The sequence below is a fragment of the Kogia breviceps genome, chromosome 19 (assembly GCF_026419965.1).
Source record: "Kogia breviceps isolate mKogBre1 chromosome 19, mKogBre1 haplotype 1, whole genome shotgun sequence".
Taxonomy (NCBI): Eukaryota; Metazoa; Chordata; class Mammalia; order Artiodactyla; family Physeteridae; genus Kogia; species Kogia breviceps.
In genome coordinates, this window is record NC_081328.1 from 53,177,741 (window position 1) to 53,193,520 (window position 15,780).

At 52.9% G+C, this 15,780-nt stretch overlaps 1 long non-coding RNA gene across 1 annotated transcript in view; it reads left to right on the forward strand.

The window, feature by feature from the left end:
* LOC131747113 (uncharacterized) overlaps nt 1-13,819 on the forward strand; it is a 179,300-nt gene extending 165,481 nt beyond the window's left edge. Inside the window, exons 3-5 of the long non-coding RNA XR_010838040.1 lie at nt 1,730-1,790; nt 10,680-10,736; nt 11,128-13,819. This is a non-coding gene — a long non-coding RNA (uncharacterized lncRNA). The remainder of the gene's footprint in view (nt 1-1,729; nt 1,791-10,679; nt 10,737-11,127) is intronic.
* The last annotated feature ends 1,961 nt before the right edge of the window (nt 13,820-15,780 follow it).

A 15,780-nucleotide genomic window follows, 5' to 3' on the forward strand; every position in this document is an offset into this window, starting at 1 on the left:
TTTCTTTTCTCCCGGTTGTTGTTTGTTTGTTTTCTCTCTTTACTACTCTTCTTCCTCTGAGGCCTGTTGGCATTGTTTCGTTGTTAACTGGTGTGAGGAGGGCCTCCTTCGGGAAAACTGGTGGAAAAGGTGAGGTGAGGGGCAAGGAGAGGCCAGGATACCCTGCCTGGATTCCTGGGGTGTTGGCCTGGGTACCATAGAAATTTTGTCCCCCCTGGACAGACATAGTAGGAAAGCTGTAAAGAATCTGTTTAGGTAGACGAACGTTATGTCGTGCTTACCGTGTGCATGGGATACAAAGGGGCACAAAAAAGGCCCGTCTTCTCCTGTAAGAGGTCAAAGATGAGAGAGAGAGAGAGTTCAAAGTAGCTTGATCAACTCAATGGAAGAGGTAGGTAGGATGGAGATGGGGTGTAGGGGGAGGGGCTCAGGAATCCTTTAGCTCAGTTTTCTCAAACAAGACTGAGCCTTCGTCTCGGAGATGCGGGAGGCGCCTCTCACCAAATGACAGTCAGGGCTAATAAGACCAGACATCACTGCAAAGTCCCTGGCACAACTGCCCGGTGTTACAGGGCAGGTGGACCATTTGCTGCTCCCTTGGATACAAGCCTGAGGCCAGGAGCTCTGGGGCTGGAATCTAGGGGCTGCTTTGGCCTCCGGGAAGCTGAGGCTCTGGGGAGCACAGAGGTGAGCTGCCTTCTTTTCATTAAATAAGGACTTTGATCCCTCCAACGAGCAGAAAAGAGAGTTCTCCCTTTTCAGCACCTTCTAATATCCCCCCCCCCCACCACCACCCGGCTGTGCTGGCCCCGCTGTCACCTCACCTTGAAGGAGAAGGGATGTGTTTCCAGCGGGGCCCTTTCTCTTTCTGGTTTGAACTGGGAGTGAGCGAAGCTCAGGAAACAGATTGTAGCCACAGGGCTCTGGCTGCACCTGAGAGCATCAGGTGGAGGGCAGGGGAGGTGGAGAGACACGGGGTCCTCGCTGCCACCCGCTTTGCCCAGCTGCCCTTTGCTGCAGGAGCGCCAGGCTGGGGGTTCGTTGTGGTGGAGCCGGGGATGATGGCCCAGCAGCTAGGACTGCAACTCAGCCTGCCCTGCGGCCCTCCATCCCTTCTGAAAGCCCCTTACAGGGCCAAGCTGCCTGCACCAGTCAGCTGTGCCTCTGGCTTTTCAAGATGGACGTGGGCCGGGAGGGGTTGGGGACCCCTCTGTCATTCCCGCCCTTTCTCTCCTATCCCCTCTTACGCATTGTTCCGAGAGCTAAGTGGTTAAAAAAAAAAAAAAAAAAAAGTCTTGGGCAAGATGACATGATATTGGTGCTTTCGATGTGTGTGTGAGCTCTCCACCTGGAGTTTCTTTCAGAGCTGCTGAAACCTGGCAGTCTCTGAACTCTCTGAACTGAGGTGAGGGCAGAAAAATAAACAGGGTGCTCGTGTGATGAAAAGCTAACGCCAGCTCAGAACTCCCATCCGGGCCGAGCACACCCTGGAGCCTTTTGAAAACCGCCGCTCCTGACGGCACTTCCCCAGACAAACGGCTAGCAGTGGCGGCTGTGTGCTCGGCCCCACCCCCACCCCCCAAAAAAAAGGGCAGCAATGCTGGGTGCAAAAGAATCTTCTAGAAATGCTGCGGGGTTCACCCAGAAATGAAAGGGTCTCAGTAAGGAAATGGACTGCTCGTCTCTTTTTAACCCATCAGCTTAGTTTCTCTGAATTTTCCATCTACAGAGTCCCATTCCTGGTCCCAACCTTGCAGAGAGAAGAATGCTACATTTTATCATTTTGCCAGGTAAATATTCTTTTTGACATATGAATAATTACCTCCCAGTGTATCTCTTTGGAAAATGCACATGCATATATGTACACATGTATGTATGTGTGTGTGTGTGTGTATATATATATATGCATACTTTTGTGTACATACCTACAACGTATAAAGAATTTTACAAGGGAGCAAAGGCCCTGCATACGATAGTAGCTGGACCTCCAAGACGTACACCCTGTGCCTGGGAGGGTGACCGATGTGTCCCAGTTTGCCGGGGACTGTCCTGATTTTAAAACTGAAAGTTCTGCATCCCCAGAGCCCCCGGCACTGGGGCAAATTGGGAAGGCTGCTTGCGACAGAGCCATGTGAAGTCCACCGTCTCAAATCCTCATGATGACGGCCTGAATGAGATGGTGTTTTTGCAGGGAAGGAAAGTGAGCTGGAGATGTTGACAGAGCTGCCCAAGTTCACACCCTGAGTCTGGGACTGAGGCAAGTCTTGCACTTGGCTCTACCATCGACGCCATGCGTTCTATGTAGGAGCACCTTGGATGGTGCAAATACAAACAGGGAGAGCTCTGCGGAAGGTCAGGATGAGGGACAGTGGTTTCTGGGGTTGGAACTAATCAGCCTTCAACAGGGAGGGAGGGGCCAGGAGAGGAGAGTGTCCTGAGGTGGGGTCTCCTGTCCGCGGCTTTGGCAGCTCAAAGGTCTCCAGCCTGGGTGCCTGAGGAAGACCAAGGACTTGCCTGGGGCCAGGTTAACCTTCAGGACGGAAGCCAACCTCCCTACGCGTGAAACCCCTCTACCTGGGCTAGTGCTTTTAGCCCTTCCCCTGTGGCCTGGGTCCACTGAGGTGGCATCAGAGGAAATGAGACCCGAGAAGCGGAGGATTTGCTGGCCACGCGGCCTGTAGAAGCAGACTGGGTCCCTCTCTCTCTCTCACCCCATCACCACATCACAGCCTCTCTGCTCCCCCCAAGGTGTCCAAACAACTTCTCCGTCCTGCTCAGGGCTGCTGGGCCTCCCTAGGAGAGCTAATTACTGTAGCTGTACCAAACTAGGCTTCCCCTTCTGCAAGGACCCCAGTCCTCTGCTGGTACCCGCAGGTGGCCCCGGCACGGATCTCCATCTCCCGCATTAGCATGGGACCCCTTCCAAGGCATCCTCGCCCCTTGTTTCCCCAACCTCTCCTACCACACACCTGTGCTTCCCGTTTCACGTGAGAGAAATGGGTGCCTGGGTTTCTGCGGGTCTCCTAATCGCCGGAGTTGAGCTGATAGGAAACCAGGCCGGGTCATTCCACCCACGAGGTCGTGAGAGCAGGGGGCCTCTTGGGAGTTTCCTGGTTTCAAAAGAAACCAGACTGAGGCCTGGGATGTAGACTTCCTGGGGCACCGTGGTGCACGGGATAAGCAGTCGTTCCAGAGAACGGGAACGCCATCAGGAATCAGCCTCGGGAGAGCTTCCCGGGCTGCTGTGTCCCGGTCTGAAGGGGAAAGCACAGATCTGAGCCGTGCAGCTGGGTACGGTTCCCCAGCACCGCCCCCAGCCCCATCTGCCCGCATCTCGTTCCCACTGAAATAATCACAGTGTAGGCCCGGCCTGGCTGCGTCGCCATGGCAACTGCCCTAATTTCTTTTAATCCCAGTGTTCCTTCCTAACGGGACCTCCCCCCGGCCCCCTCTCCCCCCCTGCAACGTGTTTTAATTGTAATAACTCCCGGGTTTTCGGGAGGTAATGACCATGTGTGGGGAGCCCGCGCTGGCCTGGCCCCCATCCCCAGAGCTGCCCTCCCAGCGTGAGTTCTGGAGGGACCCAGGGCGGGCTTGGGCAGGGACTGCCATTGGGGGTCTGGGGCCTCGGAGCCAATAAACACAAGCCGGGGAGCCTCAGCCAGCCCCGCGGGGCCCTGTCCTGAGGACATCTGATGGCACGCCTCCCCTTACCCCGCATCTGCGCGCTCTGGTCACACCTTGAAGGGAGTCCACGGACCAGTTCCTCCGTTCCAGGCCCAGTCAGCCACACCGCGTCAGGGGTGTGACCCCGAACGTGTGTTCGAATCCCCTGGGGTCTTGTTAGGAGGCAGTTTCCGAGTCTTGGTGAAGCCCAAGATCTTGCGTTTCCAGCCACCTCCCCGGGGACGCCCACACCGCCGACACTTTCAACAGCGAGAGTCCAGAGCAGCCCTGGGCAACAGAACCTTCTTCGGACGTGGAAATGTCCCACGTGTACACTGTACCATACCCGCAGGAGGCCGCGGAGCAGTTGAAATGCGGCCAGTGCAACTGAGGAATGGAAGCTTGGATTTTATTAAACGCTCCTTCATTTACATTTACACCACCACGTGGAGGCTAGGGGCTGCCATATTGGAAACCACAGGAAGCTCCACTGGTCATTGCGGGTCCAGAGCCGGCTCCAGCTCCCTCTGCAAAGGGGCGGCCTCCTGGTCTCGCCCCGCAGCCTGCACCTGCTCCCATCCCCCCTGCACCGCGGGGGCCCATCTCCTTCGTTTTGTGCACTCTGTGTTCCTCACTGGTTACTGTCCTGCTTAAAGCGGACTGCCGAGAAGCGGGCAGAAGACCTGATGGCCTGGCTTGCAGATTAAGAACCTCGGGTCTGCCCAAAGCCTAAGACATCTGCACGCGCACAGCTTTTCTGGGAAGCCTTCCGAGCGAAACTGAGGTGTCCGGGGTCACTGTGGGCTATCAGACGCTGTCCTGTGACTGGTCTCTCAATCCGAATAACAGCAAGAGACAGTTTAGGAGGTGATGCAATAATGCTGCAGGAGCCCTTGGTCTACTTTCCTTCCACCAAAGCCCTCCCCGGGCCAAGCTTTCCCATCCGCACGCTGAAATATTAGATGTTCAGCTGGGAGTCCAACAGAAAAATATTTCTGAAATTGTGCATGTGTGTGTTTCTTTTTTTTTCTTCTTCTTCTAATTTAATGTGCCAGACAAGCCTCCCTGTAATTAAAACCAGAAACAAGGACCAGACTTAGACAGAGATTTGAAGGCTGTAAAATTCTAGGACAGGTTTATGTAAAGCAATTAAAAAGGGAGTTAAAAATTGTTAAAAAATTAAACACTTAATTACTTTTTTTTCTCCTCTCATTTCTGCTGAGCTGTTTTGGCCGTGGAGCTCGAAGAAAGATGTAAAAAGGAGAAAGTTTTGCCTCGTTGCTGTAAATCATGTTCAGCAAATGCTTCTCTGCGTTTTGCAGCCGAACCCATCTGCTGTCAATTAGCCTAAATCATGCCTTTTCAATTAAACTGGCTTAGGGAAGTCTGGTAGCAAAACGTGTGTGTGTGTGTGTGTAGGGGTGTGTGTGTGTGTGTGTGTGTGTGTGTGTGTGTAGGTGTGTGTGTGTAGAGGGCCAGCATGGTGGTTGTAGAGGATGGGAGAAAGGTGAAGTTTGATTTCAGGCTGCGAGGTGGAAATATCTTTTAAAAGGTGTGATCCTATTTTAGTGTGGCTGCAACCCGGGGCCCTTGGGGTACCCAGACGGAGGCTTCCTTGGCGTGACAGTGGGTTAAATACTAGAACGGGTAACCTGCAGAAACACATTACGGCAGAGGCCCATGAGGAAGGAGGAAGGGGGAGATGCTTTTGTCTTCCAAAAGAAAATGGACCTTCAGCACCCTGAGAGGGTCTGGGCGTGGTCCTGGTGGCGGGTGAAGGAGGGTCCGGTCTCCAGGGACCTTATGTGGGAAACTGTGTCTGATTCTGTGTTCCTTTTAGAGTCCCCCAAGCCCTGTGGCTCTGTGTCTTGTGTCCTGGGGGGAAGGTTGAGTAGGGTGGTGGCTCCCACAGAGGCCAGGGCCCTTGAGTTAAGGAGTGTTTGTGCATCTTTGCGCGTGGGACCCCTCTGTGGGCTCATGTGGCCACCCCTGGCCTCCTAACAGCTGAGGATCCCCAAATTTCCCAGCTCCCGGCTCCTCCCCACGTTTGTATCAGGCGGGGCCGTCTAAGTGACTAGGTGACATCCAGGGTGGTAGAGTCTGGGGATGCCTGCCTTTGGTTTACATGTGGCCTCCTCTCCCTTGAAGAAGAAAAACATGTTTGCCTTGACGCAACTGGGGTGAGGAATCAGCCGGCTTCCCTCGGGCTCTGTTCCCGGTGGGAGGGGCAAGAGGGGAAGTGTGTGGTCTGCCGATGAGTGTTTATTTTCAATCACCCAGCCCTCGCCGCCTGCTTGACGCAGCTCTCTCTGCGGGACCGCCCTGATCAGCGACCTGCTGAAAAGCCGGCTCCCTGGTTGGGGTTTAGACAAGGGGATTTGGTGAAGGAAGGTCTGGTGACAGGAGCTGGGTCTTTGACATTTGAGTTGACATTGATAGTAACAGTAATAACCATAATAGCTACAATTTATTGAACACTTACAACATTCAAGCACCGGCCTAAACATTTTACCCAGAATCCCTCCTTTCCTCCTCACTGTGAAGCTCCGAGGGTGGACCATCCATAGTTCTATTTTGCATGTGAAGGAGTTAAGCCACAGAGAAGTTAAGACATTTGCCTGAAGTCACACAGCTTGTACGTGCAGAACCGGCGTTTGAACTCGGGCTACATGCTCTTGACTCTACACTGTACTGCCTCTTAGAGGGAGGTAGCCTCTGAGAATTTCCATGCTGTGCGCTTCTGTGCTCCTGGGTTGGGGCTTAGGCGAGGGTGTCTGGAGGCCACCATCAGATCAGTTTATTGACGGTCTTGGGTATGAAGGACAGAGTTCAGCTTTGGAGTCGGGCACACCTGGATTTGCATCCTAGCTGTGCCACCTGCCGCTCAGGTAACCACCGGCCAATCACGTATTGTCTTGGCCCACCTGCGAAAGGAGTAAAGCCCGACCTCGCCGGAAGGGCGGGGTTTCACACGCCCCGAGTGCGCCCGGCGTGGAGGAGATACTCCATAAGCCTCGCGCTCTTTGCCTGCCTTCCCGGCGGCCTGAATCCATGAAGCTTGACCTGGTTTCTTCCCGGCTCTTTCATTTCCTGCAGGATACGGTTTCAGGTCTCTCCCAAGTGATTCACTCTAAACAAGACCCGGGCGGGACGCTGTCCGCAGAGCAGGCCAGGGTGCCCAACCAGGGACTCTGGGCACGCCGAGCCTTCCTCCCCTCAGGAAAGGCCCCCTCCGGTCCCCGAGGGGCCCTGCCCTTTGTGGCAGCCGGAAGGAGAAGCTGAGGCCAGCTGAACTCCTGTCCTCCGTCCACAGCTCCTCGGGGCCGCCTGGCGCCCCAGCGGTTGGGCCGAGCAGGGAAGGGCGGCTGGCTGGGCTCCAGAGCAGCCCGGCAGGCCCGGCCATGCAGGCGGCGCTCGCTCAGAGCCCCTTTAATCCGATGCAGTGCAGTGATCCGTGACCAGGGCTTCCAGGAGCCTCCCGAGCCAGGCACCGGCGTTCCCACCCGCCTCCGAGGGTGGCGGAGGGGTTGTCTCCACGGAGCGGGCAGGAGGTGGGTGGTGGAGCCGGGGGCTATAGAGGCTCCAGGTGGATGCACACAGGTCCCCTGGGAGGTCCCCTCTGGGTCGTGGGAAGGGGGGGGTCCGAGCTGACAGTGGGGAGGGGCGCCCGGCGAACACAGGATGGACGTGCTAGGGGAGCCCGCCCAGCGGGCGCTGCTTCTGTCCTGGCCCGGGCTCCCCCAGCCTGGTCCCCCCCACAGCTCCGCACAAGCTTCCCCAGCTGAGCCCAGGTGACTGCATCGCTGAGCCCCTGCTCTCGGACGCCCCACTTCCCGTCCTGCCCCTCTGGCCTGACCTCCGGACAGTTTGAAGAGCTTTCCTATCCAACGGCAGTCGGGTGGGGTGGAAAGGGGGCTTTTGTTCAGGCCAGATCATGGGGGAGGAGAGCAGGGTGGTGGAGAATCAGAGAAGCCAGGCTCCGACCTCAGCGCAGTCGCTTGGGCTGTTTGACCGCAAGCAGGTTACTCAGCCTCTCTGAGCCTCCGTTCCGCTAGTACCGCCCCTGGCACATACAACAAGCAAGGAGGAAATTGCTCCGTAATGTCCTTCCTCCTCCCCTCAAGTAATTCTGTGGTTGGCACCCCCTGCCTGCCGTGCTTCTCCCAGACCCTCTGCTGTCAGGACCTCATTCCGTGGGACCCTGCGGGAGCCCAGAGACCAGCCTGCGCCTGCCCCTCCCTCGGAAGGAGCCAGGTCTGGCCAACACGCTCCCGGCCTGCAGGTGGTCCCAGGATGGGGTAGAAATTCAGCTGGTCACACGTTCCCGGCGGCCAGCTGGGAGGTGGCCCCCGTCCCTGTGCACAGACACAGCTGAGCTTAACGTGACCGTGGAGAGAAGCCTGGCGTCTGGAATAACACGGCTGCCACTGAGTTTGTGCTGTGTCTCATCACCTGGGCAGCTTGCCAAGCCAAATCGGCATCTCACTCTCCAGGGGCCTGGAGAGCCCAAGCTTGGTGGCTTATCTGTGGGTCCTCATCTCCCCCACCACCCCCAAAGGCCACTGGTTCTGAGTAGCCCACTTGTGGGGTTCATCCTTCCGGCCACCCCCCTGCCTTCATGAGGAAGGCTCTCATCAGAACATTCCCTGCTGCTGCAGCTTCCAGGTTCTAGAGAAACTTTTCCGCCAAGCTGGGAGATAGGACAGACCAGCTACTGACTTGGGGGCAGGGGTCCCTGGAGACCCTGGCAATATTCCCGGGAGATTGCACCTACTGGTGTGAATGTGGCTAAGAGTTTCTGCCCGGTTGGGCTGGTTCCAAATGACCCAGCAGAGCCCTGACTGGAAACGGAATCTGATCCAGCTTTTATGATTCTATTCCAGCATCACCTCCTCCAGGGAGCCTTCCCTGAGTTATACACATTGAAACAGATTTTTTTCCCTGGGTTTACAGTTTGCCCTGTGCTCCGCCCCTCCCCCCCATCCTATGAATCAGTTTGAATAGTAATTGTTTCTTTATCCGTTTGATACCTAGGCCGTGAACTCCGCAAAGGTACGAGCTGTATCCCAGGTGCCTGACACAAGCCTTGGCTCTCCAGGGAAGCTCAACAAATGCCTATGGAATGATATATGGGAGGGGTCGGGGGGAGAGGTCACTCTGGTGGACACAACAGGGCTTTCAGAGATGAACCGGTGCCCAGAATGTCCTCAAGAAGCTCACCTCCTAGTGGGCAGAGTCCTGTGTTGGGCTGCCTGGGTCTTAGGTGTCTGGGAGACTTACCTGTGATGGGAGGAATAAGGTGGCGGCAGTCTTGCTCTGAGAGATGCTGCTGCCCCCCCGACGTGAGCGGCTGGCGTAGCGGTAGAAGCCACGTGGTAGGATGAATGCCCGGTGTCTAAAGCACAGAGAGGATGGGGTTTCGTCTGGCCAGAAGGCAGCTCTACCCGCAAGCTCAGGAAAGCAGGAGCGTAGTGGGTGGGGCAGGCAGTGGGCTGTGGTGAGGCTGCACCTTCCAGGACAGCTGGCCTCCTCCAGAGGTAAAAAATGAGAAGCCTAGTTTCACTTACCGGGCCTCAGATGCCCAAACACTATTTTGGAATCCAGAGCGTGGGTAGTTTGAGGCCCTCCTCTAGCAGGCCTGAGTCTCCAGGCTTTGTTTTTGCTTTTGTTTTTCTGTATCCTGACCTGGAGGATGTGCACTGGTATCTCTTGTAGGAGGCTCAGAGCACGGCTGATAGCCTCTGGCAACAGCCCCCCAAAAACACTATCCTTGGTGCCCGAGGCCCTGGGCTGATGAAGGCTTTGGCGTCGCTGGGTGGCTCTGGGGGAGTGGCTTAACTGCCCTGAGCCTCAGCTACTTATCGCAGTGGAAGCATTCTGCCTCATAGCTCCCAGGGCTGACATGGCGCTTAGGTCGGAGGATAGATGTTCGAAAGTATCTTCCAAAGCAAATACTCTGCAAAGCGTCAGGTGCTGTTGGTATGTGTTGGAAGCGGTGGTGAGCTGGGCTCATGGGACCTCAGCCCAGACACCACCCTGCCCTGCCCCCAACCACCACCTCTAGCTGGGTTCTCTGGAACCTTCTCTAAATCAGGGAGTTGGTTTTGCCTGTTTGTCTTGGCTTCTGACCCAGACAAAGCCTCGCGAGCTGCAGAGAGTCTCCTGGCGGTGGGGTCAATGGCCAGGATGCCTGGCCCGGACACTGCCTCCAGGAAGTCAGGGCTCTTGAGACCGGTGACACTGCGTGTGATTTCTCTGCAGAAAGTGGGTGGACGTGGGGTTTGGCGAGCTTTCTGTGCCTTCAGCCCTTCCAGCGCCTCCTGGAAAAAGCCTGGTCCGTGTCCCTAGGCGCCAAATAGTCCCTTTGAGCGGGGCCAGGTTACTGCTGAACGTGTGACAAAGCCCCTTTGCTAGATTGTTCCTCCCTTGCTCCGATCGTCGTGAAATACCAGCGTGTCCTCAAGGCCATCCGACTTAGCCCAAATCCTTAACTTTACAGTATTTTAAGTCCTTAATTTAGACTATTTATAAAGAAATATCATTTTATACATTTGACTTTTTAAAAACTTTTTATTTATTTTAGCTTTGGCTGCGTTGGGTCTTCGTTGCTGGGCACGGGCTTTCTCTAGTTGCGGCGAGCGGGGGCCGCTCTTCACTGCGGTGCGCGGGCTACTCACCGCGGTGGCTTCTCTTGTTGCGGAGCACGGGCTCTAGGCACGCGGGCTTCAGCAGTTGTGGCGCGTGGGCTCGGTAGTTGTGGCTCACGCACTGCAGAGCGCAGGCTCAGTAGTTGTGGCGCACGGGCTTAGTTGCTCCACGGCGTGTGGGGTCATCCTGCACTGGTACTCGAACCCGTGTCCCCTGTGTTAGCAGGCAGATTCTTAACCCCTGCGCCACCAGGGAAGTCCTATACATTCAACTCGATGGTACCCTAAAAGCCAAGATATTGAAGAAGTTAATGAGTAAATGAATGTAAAAATCACCAAGAACAACTGGCTTATGTTTCATCTCAGGGACCGAGAAGTAAGAACCTGGACACGAAATGTAGTGCAGCAGAGCGGGATAATAAGGTGAGACTCTCAAATCCACGGACAATTTCAGATCTTAGCAGTTCCCAAGCTTTCTTATTTTTGGAAGCTCCACCCTACATCTTATCAAAAGAGTTAAAATGCACCTACACCCCACATTACATATAATTTTACGGGCAAAAAAAAGAATGAGGAGACTTTTAGGATTTTTTTTCTAACTTGGAGATTTCAGAAAAAAAGATCTATTCTTGTGATTTAAGCTTTATATATTCATTAATAACTATGTGAGAATTGAGTTAAATTTCCATTGGCCAGTTAACAGTGTTATTTTGTAGAGGCTTAACTGAACATTTGGTAAAGATAGCTTTCATAGTTCTTTATATTCTGAAGCCAGTGTTGTTTGGTGTTTGTTTTTCTTTCTCTTCTCTTTCAGATGTTTTCCTGGGCCCATGAAAAGCCTGTAGGTTTTCATCACTGTGCCTGTATTGCCTTAAAAAAGGAAAGTCTTACTGGAGTCAGAGCTGAAGTATGATTCCTGGCTAAGTGTCACTCACTGTGACCAGTCCAAGCCTCACTAGCTCCATCTGTTAATGGGGCTAATTCGCCCTCAGTGTTTCATATGATTGGTTTGACAGATAAACTAAGATAATAAACAAGAGCCCAGTGCCTGACTCTTCCATAGAAAGTTGTCTGGTCAAATATTATATGTTAGCATTAAAACTCAAGTCCACAAAAGACACATGATTTTCTCCTATTCTCCAGTAAGTTCCTGAAAACTGAAATTTTTTTAAAAAGGTAATGAACAGGGATCTCATTCATTAGAATTCAGAATAATTTCACCATGTTTTAGATTTACCTTTAAACTTTGTATGATAAAAAGTTGAGTCCGGGGAATTAAGGATAGAAACAATAGTTGATGGAGAGGGGGAGGTTTTTGGTCTACTTGAGGCAAGGAGCTTTTCAAGACCTTAGAAACAGCTACTTGGAAACAATTGTGTGTTAATTAGGGAGGGTTCTTATCAGATCCCACAGAACCTCTTGGCTGTGCTTTTCTAAACCATGTACTCTAGCTGAAAATAGTATCAGCATCCCTATTTTGGGCGGCTTTCTGTAACTGAAGGTTTTCTCTCATTCAGACCAGTCTTCCTCCCTGAGTTTGACCTTGGGAGCTGCGTGGAGGTTGACCTTGATGGGTAGTGTCATGGGAGACCTCTGGAGGCCACCTCCGCCAAGCATGTGAGGAACACACACAGGACATGAGTCACACCTGACTGACTCCAGGTAGTTCACCCAACATGGTATTTGGCAGTCACACTTCTTATCTTTCTAATTGGAAGGGCAAAGAGGTAGGTTGATGGATGGGAAGCTGCAAGCTGGAAAGTATGTGGGCATTTCAGAGGATGTACTAACAGCCACTTGGCACGGCTTTAGCAGGGCTGTTTTCTGTTTCAAGGCCACGTGCCTCGGTCTTTTCTTGGTATATGGGGTACACACGATATTCATGATGGTGTAGGAAGCCCTGGGATTCAGGACACCTAACTATCAGCTTGAATTCTGTCCATAGTAAGTCACCATGACTTACTGGATTACCTAGGGTTTATAGCATATTGAATTTGGTAAGAGTGATATATTGGGGAAAATTAGATACTTTCCCGGAGCAAGCTCTAAATAAATGAAGTTTCACATGACTTTACTGGCTGGTTAAAAGAGTAAACACGAGCTGGAAAATAGTCTTGTCTGGCGGGTTCCCAGATGGTTAAACAACCACACCCAAAGTACCAAAGGCTCATTTCAAATCGTAGTCTTGTTCTTGGTCTCCATGCTCGTCTAAATTTCTATCAGTGACCTGACAAAGGATCAAGAAAGTCCTACGATGCCACTAGGAGTGAAGCCGATATGATGCATGCCAGCGTTGGGATCCCTGGTACTCTCCACGGACCCCAATGCTCAGCCAAACCCAACAAGATAGAAGACTTTCAACTATTGCTCTTCAGTTTCATGTGGTCTCAAAATCCAGAAGCACAAGAACTAGATTAGAGAGCCCTCCATTGGCAGCAGTTCACATGAAAGAGATCTGGGGGTTTTAGTTGACCACAAGCCTAATCTGATCCAACAGTGTGACTGTTGCCAAAAAATGTTCAAAATGCTGGTAGGCTGCCTTAATGGACATATGGTGTCCAGATCCACACAGGTGACGCCACAGGGTCTCCTGGCCTGAGCAGGCCATGTCTAGAGGAGTACGTTTAATCCTAAGCATCACATCTGAAGAGAAACAGAGTGACCACTGGGGGCATGCGATGGAGGTGGAGTTGAAGACATTGACCTGGAAGCAGTGGTATCGTAGAGACCCACTGGATGCTCTCCATCTCTCTCAGTCTCTTCCCAGGCACGTCGGAAATCAGCATTTACCAGCCTCCCCTGCAGTTAGTTTGGGCCTTCATCTGACTAGCTTCTGGGTGATGGAAGATGGGTAGAGTGGGTGCATTCCATTTCCAGCGCCCTGTAAAATGTCCCCCTGATGTTATCCACGTGCTTGCTCTTTTCCTTCACCGTCCCCAAGAGTACGACAGGACGAGAGCAAGGGAGCTGGGCACCCGCAGTCATCAGAAATCCCCCTTGGAAGGTGTCCCATCCAACATTCATTCGGGCTCTGGCAAGAATGAAAAGGAAAACTTTCTTGTGTTAAAACCACTGAGACTTGGGGAGTGTTTTGTTACAGCAGCCAGCATTCGCTCTGCCGAGTATTCTAAGGCAGCTGTGGGAGAGCATCCAAGGGGGAAAGTGATGGTCATGCAGTAAGAATATGTGTGGCGGAATCTTCCATTGAGATTCTGTCTTGTTCTCACAACTACAGGACACTTCAAAGAATGAGAAGGTGACTCTTACCCTCCTGGAGAAATGCCTCCCGTATAAGCAATTATCTCTCCCTTTCTAGTCATAGTTGTTTTTTTTTTTTTTTTTAATGGTCTAATCATATTTTCCCCACTTGCTAGTGATGTGACCTCCAGCAAGTTACTTGACAACTCTGTGTTTCTGTTGCTTAATCCATAAAATGGGCACAAAAATAGCACTCACCTTATGGAGTTTTTGTGAGAGTTAAATGACTTAATCAAACAATAAACAATAATGCCAATCTGTGTGTTTTTTTCTCGTTTTTTTCTTTTTTTCTTTTTAAGGGGCTCTTCTCAAAGAACTCCCTGCTCAGGTCCTTATTTTTGTTTTTAATTTTATTGAAGTATAGTTGATTTACAATGTTGTGTTAATTTCTGCTGTATCACAAACTGTCTCAGTTATACATATATATATTCTTTTTCATATTCTTTTCCATTATGGTTTCTCACAGGATATTGAATATAGCCCACGCAGGTCTTTAGAAGGTCGGGTGCATCAGATTCTCCACAAATGAGAAAGAGGGTTTGGTTTTTCCATAGATGATGGACTCAAGGCCTGGCCTGCACTTCAGTGCCTTGGGTGGGGGAGGGTAGTCCTGTAGGGAATCCTGCAGGTGAGGGACGGTGATGGGGAGGGTCATGTTCAAGGTCATGTTCGAGAGGGTAGATGTTCAAGGCCAGTGGTGGAGCCCCTGTTCCCTGGGGAGGAGCCAGCTGGGAAGCAGCGTCTGGCTCGTAACCCTGAACCCAAGTGTTATGAACCTGAGAATGGACGCCCTATGATGATGGAGGCCACCACCTAGAACACAAGAACCAGGTCCTCCCTGTGTTCCAGGGGCCGCAGAAGCCCGGGGTTGGAGAGAATATCTGAGAAAAGGGTGGGATTATCCACCCCTGGGGCAGTTCAGTGAGCAGCTACGAGGTGATGACGAGGTATTGCTGAGGGCAAGGGCCTCAGGTCCCCCCCCCCCCCCGCAATGACCCTGCCTCGTAAGTGCTGTGTGCCCTTGGAAAAGCCACTTAACTTCTTTAGGTACCACTTTTCTCATCCGTCAAGTGAGGCTCACAATACCTGCTCTGTCATCTCCAAGAGGAGAGCATGCTAAGTGAGACTGTGGCTGTGGAAGACTGACAAACTCGCTTGTCGGTCACAAACTGCTACCGCCTTGCGGGTCTCTCTAGTTCCGTCTTAGCTACAAAGGAAACTCCTAACCTCTTAACTTGGACTTCAGCGGTTTTAGCGGGCAAGGGGCCCCTGGGAACAGGAAGTGATGGACAAGAGGCCCAAGATGCAGGAGAACTCGTTCTTGCAAGAGCGGAGATGGACCCGGCTGTACTCCGGGGTCCTTGCCAGCCTGAGCGCTCTTCTTGGGGAGTATTTTCTGGGCACGAGCTCTTGGAGGGGCTGCAGGCACGGGGCCAGGTCGCAGCCTGTCTCGACAACGCCAAGCTGTCCTGTAGTTCTTGGCCTTTCCCAGGCTTCACTTGAAAGTGGGGCCGCGCTGCTCGCACCCCTCAACCAGCAGGGCGGGCGGGGGATGCAAGGAGGAAGCAAGCGCAGGCGCCTGAGCGTCTCACGTAATAATTCAGCGCTGCCTACAGCCCGAGAGGTGTTTCACGCGCTGCAGAGGCAGATAATGAAGCATTCTTCCAAAATGAGGGAATGCGCCTTTTCTTGACTCTCCCCCTCCCCCCAACCCTTTTTCCAATAGAATAATTAAACTGGGATTTCTGGAGGGCCCGACACCTCACCGCTCTAGCAGATTCTGCGGGGGGGTGGGGGGGAAGGGGAGGGGAGAAGCCGGCCTGGGAAGGGGCTTGGCTGGTGACAGAGAGAGCTGGCCTACTACCCAGGAGGGCATTGGGTCTCCGAGGGCACAGGGGAGGGGCCTGCTGATTTCTCACCGGCCCAGATGACATATGACTTCGCACGTCCCCGGGTCTCCAGGGCTGCAGCCGGCTGTGTACATTCAACATATGTTTGGTATTATCCGTGTTTTTATAACAGTAACTGTGGTCTTGAAAGGGACTAAAATTAATTAAAACGCAGCACTCTGCCACATTTCACGTTCTTATCATAGGAATGCTTGCCTGGAAAGGGCCTCCCTTGGGAGGGTCCTCTTGGCTGTCCCCACACCTCCGCCTGGGTCTGTACCCAGGCTGGCCCTACCCGCCAGCCTTAGGAGATTGCCAGC